Source organism: Fukomys damarensis, unplaced genomic scaffold (genome assembly GCF_012274545.1).
Source record: "Fukomys damarensis isolate Sample0158 unplaced genomic scaffold, DMR_v1.0_HiC HiC_scaffold_26, whole genome shotgun sequence".
In the NCBI taxonomy this organism is placed as follows: Eukaryota; Metazoa; Chordata; class Mammalia; order Rodentia; family Bathyergidae; genus Fukomys; species Fukomys damarensis.
The window spans coordinates 24,680,639-24,693,489 of NW_022900938.1; the positions used below are offsets into that span (position 1 = coordinate 24,680,639).

General features: G+C 38.8%; 1 protein-coding gene across 1 annotated transcript in view; it reads right to left on the reverse strand.

Annotated features, from left to right (window-relative positions):
• Positions 1–2,558: 2,558 nt before the first annotated feature.
• The window catches only part of Myo3b (myosin IIIB), a 453,146-nt gene continuing 442,853 nt past the window's right edge, over positions 2,559–12,851 (reverse strand). Inside the window, exon 36 of the mRNA XM_010606961.3 lies at positions 2,559–2,772. The gene's annotated coding sequence lies outside the window, so the exon portion shown is untranslated. The remainder of the gene's footprint in view (positions 2,773–12,851) is intronic.

A 12,851-nucleotide genomic window follows, 5' to 3' on the forward strand; every position in this document is an offset into this window, starting at 1 on the left:
GAAATTGATTTTTATGAATATATAGAGATTTTTCAGAACTCAAGTAAAATGTACAGGCAAAAGCAGGAACACAATAAGAAAACATCTCCCTCTGACATTGAAATATAAGTATTTATGAAATGATTGAATCTTTGGAAGTCTCTCACCTACCCTAAGAAATGATGTGCCAGTGTGACTCACAAGAACACCACAGGTTGGGCAGTACTGTAATGAGTGCTGTTCTGTTGTTCCGGGACAATGTCATAAGGACAGAGGTGGAATACTGGAAAGAGTTTTGGAGAAGGAAGCCTTGCTTAGTCATGAAATAAAATGCTCAGGGGGCCAGAGCCTGCAGTCCTGCCCTCCAGGAAAAAAACCCGTGGACCGAGGGCAGCTTACTTGGGCTGGCATCCTAACTGCACTCCAGCTCCCCTCGGACGGTCCCCTTGGACCGCCGGCCCCCATTGGACACTGCCCAGTCAGCGTTTGGGACTTGGGACTCAGCACTACTAAGAGAAGCCTGTGTGGCTGTAACTCGGGGTCCTCAGCCAGTACTCTGAGGACTGTCCCTCCGTGGCTCTGGCTCATTGACTTCATCCTCCCAGGCGTCTGAACCTGGAGTGTCCTTAGATTTTCCCTTTCTGTTTACCGATCCATCTTCTGGAAGATTAGGAAGAGAGCAGTTTCAATTTGCCTAAAGATGCAGGAAGTTCAGCAGGAGGGTCTGCGAAGAGTGGGGGATCGGGAAGGATTTGGGGCCCTCCCATCCCCGCCACCCCTAGAAGAGCTTAGCTGTACCTCAAAGGCTTTACAGAGACTTCATGGTAAGAATAAGTTCTTGACTTAAAACATTCTGATTATATTTATCAGGTTTCCCAAGCCAGAACACCAGTTGATACATTGATTAAATGGAGCCTTAGCTTTGCAGGGCCAAAGCTGTGTCCTTGGCATGTGGTGGTGGTGACCCCATAAAATTGCAGACTCTGATGTATGGCTTCTCTCTCCCGTCAAGCCACTTCCCAGTCTTATGCAGCTGCTTTTTTCTGTATTTATTGAAAACTCAAATGAAGGGCCGGGGATTTAGCTCTGTGGTTCCGTTGCCAGCCTCGCAAGCACAAGGTCCCAAATTCCATCCCTGATACCAAAAAAAAAAGCCCCCCCCCAAAGCCCCCCAAAAACAAAGAAAATTCAAATGAAAGCAGAAAAGCAAATTTCAATCTACAAATCTATCATCTCACCCTGCTAGCACCACCTCCCCAATCATTTTTATGTGTTACTTTCCACATTTATATTAAAATCATAATATACATTATATATTTTTCCAATATTTTAATTTTACCTTAAATATTCTATCGTATTTTTACATAATTAACAAAATTTAATTTCTAATAGTGGCACAATAATTTATGATAGTGACTTGCCAACATATATTTAGTATCTAATAATGTTGTTTATAAGGCCTTTCCTGTGCATGAATGGTAAGAGTCCCTCCTGGAAACTTCGTTTTTGGTACCAGAGATTGAACTCAAGTCCTTGCACTTGCGAGGCAGGAGGATTGCTAAGAGTTCAGGGTCAGCCTGAACTACAAAGTGAGACCCTGTCTCAAAACAAAAACAAACAAACAAAAACCAAGATAAGATAATATTTAAAAGATTATATAGAAAGATGTTCTGCATTCAAGAATGAGTCAAATTATAATTTTTGATTTCTTCAAATACAAATAATATATATCTATTGAAGGGAAAGGAGCCAGCTGGCTGCTTCCTTCTCTTAAATATTTCTTTCTTAATAACTACTAAATGTCCAATGCAGAAAGATATCGCCAACCTTCTAATGTAAGTCCTTCTGATATTTCTTATGGCTACATAGATTGAAAACTGAAAATAGTATTGATAGTGTTTTTAGGAGTTTACATAAAGCCTGGGGGTGTAGATCAGTGGCTTTGCATGTTTGAGGCCATAGGTTTGACCTAAAGCACTGAAAACAACAACAAAAAAGTAGACAATAAAAATGTACAAATGTACTTTTTAATAGACAGGCTTCTTTTGGGCCAGGGATTTAGCTCAGTGGTTCTGCCACCTGCCTCCCAAGCACAAGGTCCTGAGTTCAATCACCAATACCAAATAAAAATAAAATAAGCCGGGCGTGATGACACATGCCTGTAATCCTAGCACTCAGGAGGCTGAGGCAGGAGGACTGCTGTGAGTTTGAGACCAGCCTGGGCCACATAGTGAGTTCCAGGTCAGTTTCAACTACACAGTGAGACCCTGTCTCAAAATAAATAAATAAATGAATAAATAAAATAAAATAAAATTTAAAAACCAGGCTTCTTTTTCTACCATATGAACCATCTACCAATCTTATTGATTGACTGATTTTAGAGATAGCGTCCCACTATATAGATCTATCTGGGCTTGAACTCACTGTGCAGCCTAGGCTGGCCTCGAACTCACAGGTGGCAGGCCAGGAAGTTAATATCAATGCACCCTACCAGCAGTTTGAGTTTCCAGTGTGCTCACTAGTACTGAATGCTCTTAATAAGAAAATTGCCATTCTGAAAGTAAAAATGTTTTGCTGGTAATTTGAATTTTATTACATGTGAAGTTAGATACTTTTCATAACGTGCCAGTTTGAATTGTTTTGTGAACTGCCTGTATTTATTGGGAGTTCAGTCTTTTTAATAGTTTCTAGGAGCTCATTATTGTCCTCGAAGGCAACACTGTACATCTTGATTTCCACTGCTGTTTATAAGGCCTTTCCTCTGGATGACTGGTAGGGAGTCCATCCTAGAACCTTTTAATGAGAAACACAAAGATTAAAACAGGATAAGATAATATTTAAAACATTACACAGAAATTCTTGGTGCATCACTTGCAGTCAATACATATCTGCTAGGTGAAAGTAATAGTATATATGCCACGAATGTCTTTCTAAGCTTATATCTGGAATTAATATTTAAAAATATTAGTTAGGTGTGGTAGCCTGTAATTCCAGCTACTCATGAGGCTCAAGCAGGAGGAGCTCAAGGCAAATCAGAAAGGGACAAATTATAAGACCCTGTCTCAAAATAAAATTTAAAAAATGGGCTGGTAGAGTGCTTGCCTTGGCATAAGCAAGGCCCTGAATTAAATCCACAGGATAAAAACAAAAACCGACAACAGAGAGTCACATGAACACAGGCACACAATTCTAAACATCTTTATGTACAGTTCACTGGCACTGAATACATTTACGCTGTTCTGCCACCATCACTGGCCTGCATCTCCAGAACATTTTTCATCTTCCTGAACAGAAATTCAGTACACATTAATCACCAGCTATTTTTTCAGTGTAATTTAATATATATTACATGTATTCCATCAAGACATGGAGAGATTACAAATTTTATTTTCTGAAGCTCATTTAAAAAATAATTTTAAAATGATAATGTAAAAGTATAAAAACTGTACTTCCATTATTAGTTTACCTTTGACATTATATTTAGGAGGATCTCCCTACTGGAAAAGTACGGAAGTATTCAAATACTTTTTCTTATAGTTTTTTTAATAGTTTCTTTTTCTTTTATGTTTTACAATTTTCTTTATCTAGAATTCTTTTAAAATGAAATACTAGTTGATGCTTATTGAGACACACAGATAACTTGGGTTATGACCTGAATTTTAGTTTTAACTTACAAAGTCTTGAGTTAGGATCTGAATGCTGGCTGCTTGTGCTTCTAGATGGTCTCAGATACAGATTTAACCCTTAAAGAGTACTGGAAGGAACATCACAACATCCTTTCCTGTGTGGGGTTAATTGAGAAATTCTGAGCCAATGTCTCTCTAAGGACACTGGGAGCTGCTGTATACAGGAGAGAGACTTTGAAGGCTGTGTAGAGGGGCCTGAGCCTTCATTGACCAACTTGAGATACAACCAGCCCTTGAGAACGAATTGAGTTTGTAAGTCAAGGACCCACTGTATCTTTTGAATGACATTAATGAATTGAGAATTATTTTGTGAAAGAATCCCTTTTGAATGTTTGTAATTATATTCATTATAGAAATGAAACTAGAATTTCATTTTCTCATGTATTACTAATTTGTTAAGCCATTTCTTTAGATGTTAATTTTACTGTTACTGATTATACAATTTAATAAAATAATTTATCTTACTAGAAAAGCCCTAATATAAAGAAGTATTGCATTAGTTCTCTTATTTCAGAGTTTCCTGGATATCTGGAGAATTCTTAAATTTCTTGACAAGTCTAAGGAAATTTATAGGCAAGAGTTTACTTATCACTTTTTAGCAGGCTTCATTATTTTATCATATCTGCTTTTCAGTAAAGTATTGTTTTTGTCTTTACCGGAGATGTTACAGTTCACTCTCAGGAGAGACTTTAGTTTAAAAAGTGATGTCAAAGGTAACCTTCATTTGTGAGTGTGCATCAAGGCAGTTGCACAAATATCTGTACTTAGCCTATTGCTAGAAGTCTTCTTTGGGTGTCCCTGGGGTTGTTCCGAGGGATGGCTGCTTTCAGTGCCCTGTTCTCCGCTGGCCACTTCTTGGGCCTTGGCCCAATGGCAGCTGTGAAGTGAGGTGGTCACTCACAGTGCATAGGTGTCTAAGGCCATGTCTGAGGCAGCAAACTCTGGCACTTGCTTCTCTCACAAACAAGGGTGGTAAGTTTGTTAACCGGGAAGCATTCAAGGTGACAAATGGTCTTGAATTCCATGTGTTCACGGGTTCCAGATCACCTTGATGTTGGTGATAGATTGTGTCAGTTTGAGTAAGAAATGCCCACCTAAATTCACTCAGCATAGTTCTGGGTCTGGAAGACCCACCCCTGGGAGGATTGTTGCCAGAGTGGTATAAAAGGGAAACCAGAAAGGCTGCTGCTTCTTTTTCTCAAGAGGAGCTCTAATCTTCACCTTCACTTTGGGCTTTGTACTAACCTTTCCATTGAAGCCCATTTTGCCTCCTGATGCGGACTTGCATGGGACACTACAGTCCTCCCACTGGATCCTCCGGATCTCGGGTGCACAGACAGCCCTTTTGCCCTCTTCAAGGTCTGACTCTGTGGGCGGCCACTGTAAACCAATCCTGTAAATTCTTTTGTTTTGTTTTTGGTACCAGGAATCAAAATTGGGACCTTGTGTTTGCGAGGCAGGTGCTGTAAATTCTTATATATTTGTGTATCTTCTATTTAAATTTGCTTCTATAGTAAGCACGAACTGATACAATGCTACTGAGAAAAATAAAAATAAAAATATAGTACTCTGGCCAGGTGTGCTGGTGCACACCTGTAATCCCAGCACTCTAGAGGCTGAGCCAGGGGGATCTCCAAGAGTTTGAGGCTACCCTGGACTACATAGTGAGTTTAAGATCACTCTGGACTACACAGATAGACCCTGTCTCAAAAACAACAACAACAACAAAAAGTACAGTACTCTGTAGAGAAACAAATGAATTTTCCCCACACAGGATCAGTGGGCTTTATAGGAATTTCTTCACTTTTCTCTTATATTCAAGTCTACATTTTGGAGAATGTTAGAACTTATATCAGTACTTCACCTGTATCATAAAATTCTGCATTTGTATCAGTTTATCTTTGGTACTTGTATGTGGTTCATAGAGAAAGGGTATGGAGACAGGAGCCAGACCACTGAGCTAAATCCCCAGCCCTAAAGGATACTGAAATATTTCTTTTCCTACAAGGCAAAGTTCTATTTCTTTGCTTTTTTTCCACTTTCCCAAATTCCCAAAATTTAGAAAGCACTCTGTAATGCATAAGGAAAATACATATGATTTCCAGATACAGTAACTTCTAGGTGATCATACTTTAGTGACGGTCTTGTGACCTGTGTTTAAAACCAGTGATTAGAAAACAAAAATGTCACATTGATGAAAAGCCAGGCTTCTGCAAAGGGGTGCTAGGATGAACTTGAAATTGCTTCCACCACTCTTGAAAGTGGAAGTTCCCTGCCCCAAATCTGTCAACCTCACCTATATCACTCAGATAAGTTTGAGGCTGTATAGATGAATCCTAAATATTCTCCTGTGGATGCTTTAAGTTTATGAGCTTTCCCTTATGTATCCGGTGCAGACATGATGCTACACAGGCTCCAAAGGGCAGGGATCTAGTCTCTGTCTTGGTCACCTTGATTTTGTAGCTTCTGGAGATTAGTAGGTGTTCATTAAAAATGTGTTGAATAGATAATGGGACAGTATATTACAGATTAGCTAAAGCAACCCTCCCCAAAGAACTATAATTTGTCTAAGGCATTATGTAAATCATGATCATTGAGGAATTAGGAATGGCATTAGGTTAATTTTAGGAACTAGCTCGATCGCTGAACTCACTTATCCCAAGTGGAATTGTTCATTGTGCCCACTGCAACCACCTACACACTTTGCTGCCTGCTCAAGAAGCCAAATATCACTAACAGTCCAGAGAAAGAGGCAAAATGGAAGAAAAGCAAGAAAGATTTACTAAATACATATGGTTTAGTTTTCTAAAAAGGTGTGTTGAATTTTAAAAGAGTTTATATTTTATTGTTGCAACATATTTGCAATTTGCGACAGTCTAGATTTAGTATCTACACTAGACCTATGGACAGAACGAAGCTTTGTCAAATGGAGGTGGCTGTTGCTCAATGAGCCATCAAGTACATTTGCAAAAAAGAGTTGTGTTTGTTTACGAACTCCCTTTTCCCACAGCCAAGAACTGTCATTTTACTAGAAAAGGACTTCAAATTTTAGAAAATATTTTAAGTACAAAAGATCCTGTTCTGAAAAAAACTTGACATGAGCATTTTTCCATTCTCCGGGATCTGGAACTGGGCTTTGTAATTTACAGGACACGATTTGGAAGGTAATACGGCATTTTAGATTAATTATGTCAATAGGGCGAATTTACCCTTTCATTCCTTATAGCGAAGTATTTACCTTAGATGATCACTAACTTCTCATAAATGTTTAGTTTGCTTCCTTGCGTAATGTTGTGTGTAGTAGCCTTAAAGTGCTGTTAATTTGTCAACAAGCATTCAACAAATTACTAGGCAACTCTTGAAAGACAAAAATTAAAATCCTAGATAAAGACGATGAGGCGCATTTCATAGTAGTTACCTAATTTGGCAAAGAGGAATTTTTGTTGCTGCTCCCTTAAAAAAAAGCAAGATGATAATATTCTCAGCTAGATTTTTTTTTTCCTTTAACTTTTTATAACATTTCAAGGCTTTACTACTTGGCAAAGACAATTTGGGACAGATTTCTTTATTTTCTCCTCTGGCCTAAAATGAAAAACCCCCACTTTCCAAACTGTTACCACCAAAGAGTTTATTAAATGGCTGAAAAAGACAGCTGGTCCCACCATCTGTTAAAATTTTTCAGGGGCCAAATAAAACAGGTTACACCTTTAGCCATGCCAAGTCTTGCGATACCCCCTTCCTCTCACTGCCTGGGGAGGGCTAATCTGAATTTCACGCTCTGATTTTGCTATTGCTACTGTCTGAGCTTCTTAAGTGAGCTTCTCCATGTAACCTCTCTTTTTTAGTTACAAAGCTATTCTCACATTTCAACCAGACTCATTTGCAACCTATTACCTTACAAATCTATAGTCTCCGTAGTTACTCCCAGGGACTACAAGGAAATGTGCAGATACCTAACTGATTTCTGACTTTTCAAGCCAAAGGGGACAGCCAAAAGTACCGTGCTGTTGTTTTGCAACCATGTTTTTCTACAAATGCTAATGGAGGTAATTCAGATTTTGGAACAAAGGCTTAGCTCACCACACACTGCAGGTGTGAAAGGGTTGAAACAAAAGAGATGCTAACCCTAATGGTATTTCTTGTCATTAACAATTCTTTGATGTTCACACTGGAGTCTCCCTTTTATCTTTTAGTTTTTCAGCCATCTTTGTTAACACACAGCTCAATTGAATCTTTTTTTTTTCCTCCCCCTCCCCCTGGCCTTTACAGACATTGGCAAAATGTTTATGCTAAGTTAGTTTCCATTGCATCTTTTAGTACTGAGGCAAAGTAAAATGAGATAGAGCTTGTGAGGTTATTATTAAAACATCAGTAAGTTTCTATCATTAAGCTGAAGGGGAAGATCAATAAAAAAGGAGCACTTAATGTTGCTTTAATAAGGACGAGTTTCCTGTAACAGGACTTGGGATTAACTTTAGTATCACTGAAGTGAGCTTCACAATAAAGACGTTGCTGTGATCAGAAGAAGTTGACTTGCCTTTACCCAATTAAACAGTTTGCAAATACTTTGTATGTGCTGGCTCTATTATTTCCTGCTTTACTGAAAGTGTTCATGATGCACATATTTTAAGAATGTTGACGAGAGCCTTTTCTTCCTGGTGTCAGTCCGTGGCAGGCCGCCAAATACTTTTTTGAAGCAGGTTTGCCTGTTTGTCTTTCTGTCCACTTAGGATTGGGGGAAGGAGGAGATGAGATGACAGAGAGTAGGGCTGCTGCTTCAGAAAAGTTTAACTTGCTTTGATGACAGCAAAATGGAGGGAACAGTCAACACTACATAATATACCGTCCTAAGCTATTCGGCAGCAGGATCTACAAGGATAAAGGATACAGTGAGGGCAAAGTAGAATCATATGTTTCACACCCAATAGTTTGGCTGATGTTTACTACCTTATTTTGCATTGTTTTAAATAAGCAGAAATGTTTAACTGCTTTTGAATTAATACGTCTTTTAACTGTTGGTAGGGGTGAGTTGTTTCTTTAACAGTAGAAACTGGGGATTCTCCGGATAGTTCATTTCTTTCCACTTGAGAACTTGGTTTTTTGGCAAGTATTAATTTGGAGCCCACTGAATGGCCCATTGAGTAACAACTGAAATAGACACACGATTCCCTCAGCCTTCAAACATATAGTTCAGCCCCGAGTGTCATATGATAGGGAAAAGATAATAAGCAAAGATAAAATACAAATTAATGTTAACAATGTATCTATTTTATGACTTTCCTCTCATATTATTTAATAATTCTTAGCATTTATATCATGCTTTTCATCTTCAAAGCACTTTACAAATGTTAGCTAATTAACTATGAGGTAATGAGGCCTAGATGCTAATGCTAGATTAAGTCTTCTCTAGTTCAGACTATAAAGTAATGGAGATGTATGTAGTCATACATTTTTTAAATGGCATTAGATGGTCTTAGAGATTTTGCTCAGGCAATTTATCTTCCCTGTATAACTTATGTCTCTAAAAATCTTCTCAGGCAATTCAGATGTTGATGAAGGGTCAGGACTTTCCTGTCAAGCAGGTGATCCTAAAACTTCTTTCATTTCAGCCTTGACTGTTCATTCCTATTTGTCATTTTCAGCTTGGTCTTTCTCCTCTTGTCCAGTAATGCAGAAAAGGGCCCAAAGAAAGGACAGTGACTGTTACAAGTTTGGAACAGACACCTTTTCCCTAGATTTTCCCAAAGAAAATACAAAGCTCAGTGAAAAAAACACGCTTAAACATTTGTGTTATGTTTTACTACTTTGTGCAATCATGCTAATATGATCAACTTTCATTATTTAACAGATTGGATTTGTGTGTGGTGCTTTGTGGATAGTCTGACGCAGTGTAAGGCCTAGAGGATATCATTTGTTTTGTTTTTGTTTTGCTTTTTGTACTGGGGATGGAACTCAGATCCTTGTGCTTGCAAGGCGGGCAGTGGCACCACTGAGCTGAATCCCCAGCTAATGACAACATTTTAAAAGGAAAATCATATTTAATCTACAATACTATCATCTGGTACAAGGGGCCCAAGTAAAAAAGGAAGTCACTAATAAAAACACCATACTTCATAATGGATTTGGATTACAAACTAATAAACATACCCCTTTATGACAATGAGTAGTTAGATTCAGCCTGTAAAGCAGGTTTGTTTTGTTTTATTTTATGATAGTAAATGTTTGCAGGACATAATGTTTACATTCCTTGTGTGAAGGCAGGTGTTCTTATGCTGAACTCTTAATTTGGAAAAGCCAACAAAGTTAATCAGATTCTTCTTACTCATGAATAATTTGTTGGAGTACTGGAGATTGAACCTAGGGTTTTACCCATGCTTGGCAAGTGCTCTATCACTGAGCTACATCTCCAGCACCACATTAATAAGATCATGGTGATTCAGAGGAAATTTTGTTTAAATCACTGAAAATCTTACATACACTAATTAGAGAATTCTAATTTATTAAGGTTTATTCTATTTGTTAAAGGCTTTCCCTTCTTCTTTCTTTGTGTGATGGTGTTCTGCTGTGTCTACATACCATAAACGCAAGCAGAGGTTTTAGCCTGGATCCTTGGTTTTCGTGAGACTTGGGAAACATGCTGATACAATTTGGAAAGACTCAGATAATGACTTGAGTACAAAGGACTGTAATGCCCAGGGAATGGCTTAATTTTTTTCACTTTTTAAACATCATACACACACACACACACACACAATTTTTTTTTTTTGTACCTGGGATTGAACTCGGGACCTTGCACTTGTGAGGCAGGTGGCCGAACCACTGAGCTAAATCCCCAGCCCTCAAACTGATATTTCTGAAGTCCTGAATACTAGTATTTGCGTGTATGCCTTCACTATAATAATAAATCACCAGTGGTAGAATGCTTGTTTACCAAACTGCCACTATCAAAATAAAACACCAAAGAAAAGAATCAATTACTAACATACTCAATCTGATTCCATAAATGTCCTAGTGAGATGGCCTCTCCTATTGAACCCGAGCCTGATGAGAGACAGTAGATGAAATGTACTGTTGTTGTAGGACTAGATTCCTCCAAAGGAATGAATCACACACTTAACTCGCCATGACATAACTTGATGAACTGAAGCTCAGAGATGTGCTGGTCAGGGAGAAGTGTTTCTGTTATGAATCATGACCGTGTCCCCAGCCTTTTATCTCTTAGCTTATTGTGTGACGTTAGCGCCAATCTTCACATGGGGCAGGGAAAAGTTAGGAAGGGGAGGAAATAAAATCAGGCCCAATTTGTGGTATCTGTGACATACACCTGCCTCCCTTTCTTATTTGCAGTAGGAAAATCATGAAAATGGATTAAAAAGCAATCCATAACAGTAGAATTAAGTGGGGGAAGTTGAAGAGAAAGGAATCTGACTTTTTACACTTTGTTATTATTTCGCTGTTTTATAGTAAGAAGCAGACTTTTAAAAATCATATTCTCTTGGCCAACTCACCTCCTTTAAATCATAGCTCAGACATCTCCTGATCCATCAGACCCCACCTCCTATTACCCTTTAAAAACTGTGACCTACTCTCTGTTCTCCCCATTCTCCATGGCTCTGACTACCTTCATTTGTACTTCATCTGGGAGGTTTACTGACCAAATGGACCCCTTTTGAGAGTGTAGGGCAACCCTGGGAACAAGGACCAGGACCAGGTCTATAATCTTTTCCCAAGCAAACCAGGATGCTGGCCGCCCTAACACCATGTGGTTGACTTGGGTGTTTTGCTTACTGGCCTCTGAAATGAAGCTCCCCTGGAGTGAGAGGGCAGAGCTTCTCATTTACTTGTGCCCTACTGTGTCCTAAGGCCCAGAGCAGTGCTTGTACAAAGGTGGTTCTTGAGATCCACTGAGTGGATCAATACATGAATGAAAGCCAAAAAAAAGAAAAAAATTTATATAAATATTTGGAAAAGGTATATATAAATGTGAAGGAATGTTCTAAACTATGACCATGCCAAGACTGACATTCCAGACCATGCCAAGCTTTGCTGTATCCAAGGGACTGTGTTGCGTGTTCTGCATACAACAAGAGGCTAAATATTTCCTGGTAATTCATGATCTGCTTTGAAATGTGGTGAATTTTTTTTTCTTTTTTCTTTTTTCTTTTTTTTGAGGTACCTGGGATCAAACTCAGGACCTTGTGCTTCTGAGGCAGGTGCAGTGATCAAATCCCCAGCCCGTGAAATGTGGTGAATTTTTAAGAGTAGAGCACCCTATTAAAATGAATGGCCAAAATTATGTTCCAAAGTCTCATACTAAGGCTATTTCTAGTACAGCCACCAGCAAGGCTGCTGTGCTGCTATTTTCCATCATCAGGATGGCTGAGTGGGAAATGACTGACCCTAAAGCAAGGACTATGCTTAGCTAGCTCTTCTGTCCCCTTCCTGCCCAGCTGTGGAACTGTTTTCACTGTTTAGTAGGCAAAGTTCTTGGCCTGATTTCATGTTCTTCCCAGCATTTTTCTTCCCTCAGATAGTACCAGTAACTCATGGTAAATCTGTTTCACTTAATTTGTGTGTGTGTGTGTGTGTGTGTGTGTGTGTGTGTCTGTGTGCCTGTGTTGTAACACCAACATGTATTTTCCAGTATATCAAGGGGAAATAGCTAAGTCTCATAACTTTCGGCGTTTTGGCTGCCAGAAAGCAGGATCAAATGTACATTCTTCTCTTGCTGTCATTCATTCTTCCCCTTTACTCTGGTGTGATTTTTTGTTTGTTTGCTTTTTTGAGACAGGGTCTCACTGTGTAGTTGAGACTGACCTGGAACTCACTATGTACCCCAGGCTGGTCTCAAACTCACAGCGATCCTCCTGCCGCAGCCTCCCAAGTGCTGGGATAACAGGCATGCACACTCTGGTGTGATTTAAAAGTTACCTTGGTTACCTCATAAAATAAAATGCTATGAAGCCAACTATTTTCTTTCTTCAAAGTCCAGGTGGAACTTATACTTATCCTAAAACATGATTTTAAATGACTTTATCATCAAATGCCTTTTAAAAACTCTACTCACCCAAAGGCAGCTCTTTATCAATAACAAAATGTATGCAATGATGTGTGGGAAAAATAATGTTTATAGAAAAATGTTAGGCTTCCTGGGTGGGGAGAGAGGAGCAAAAAAAAAAAAAAAAA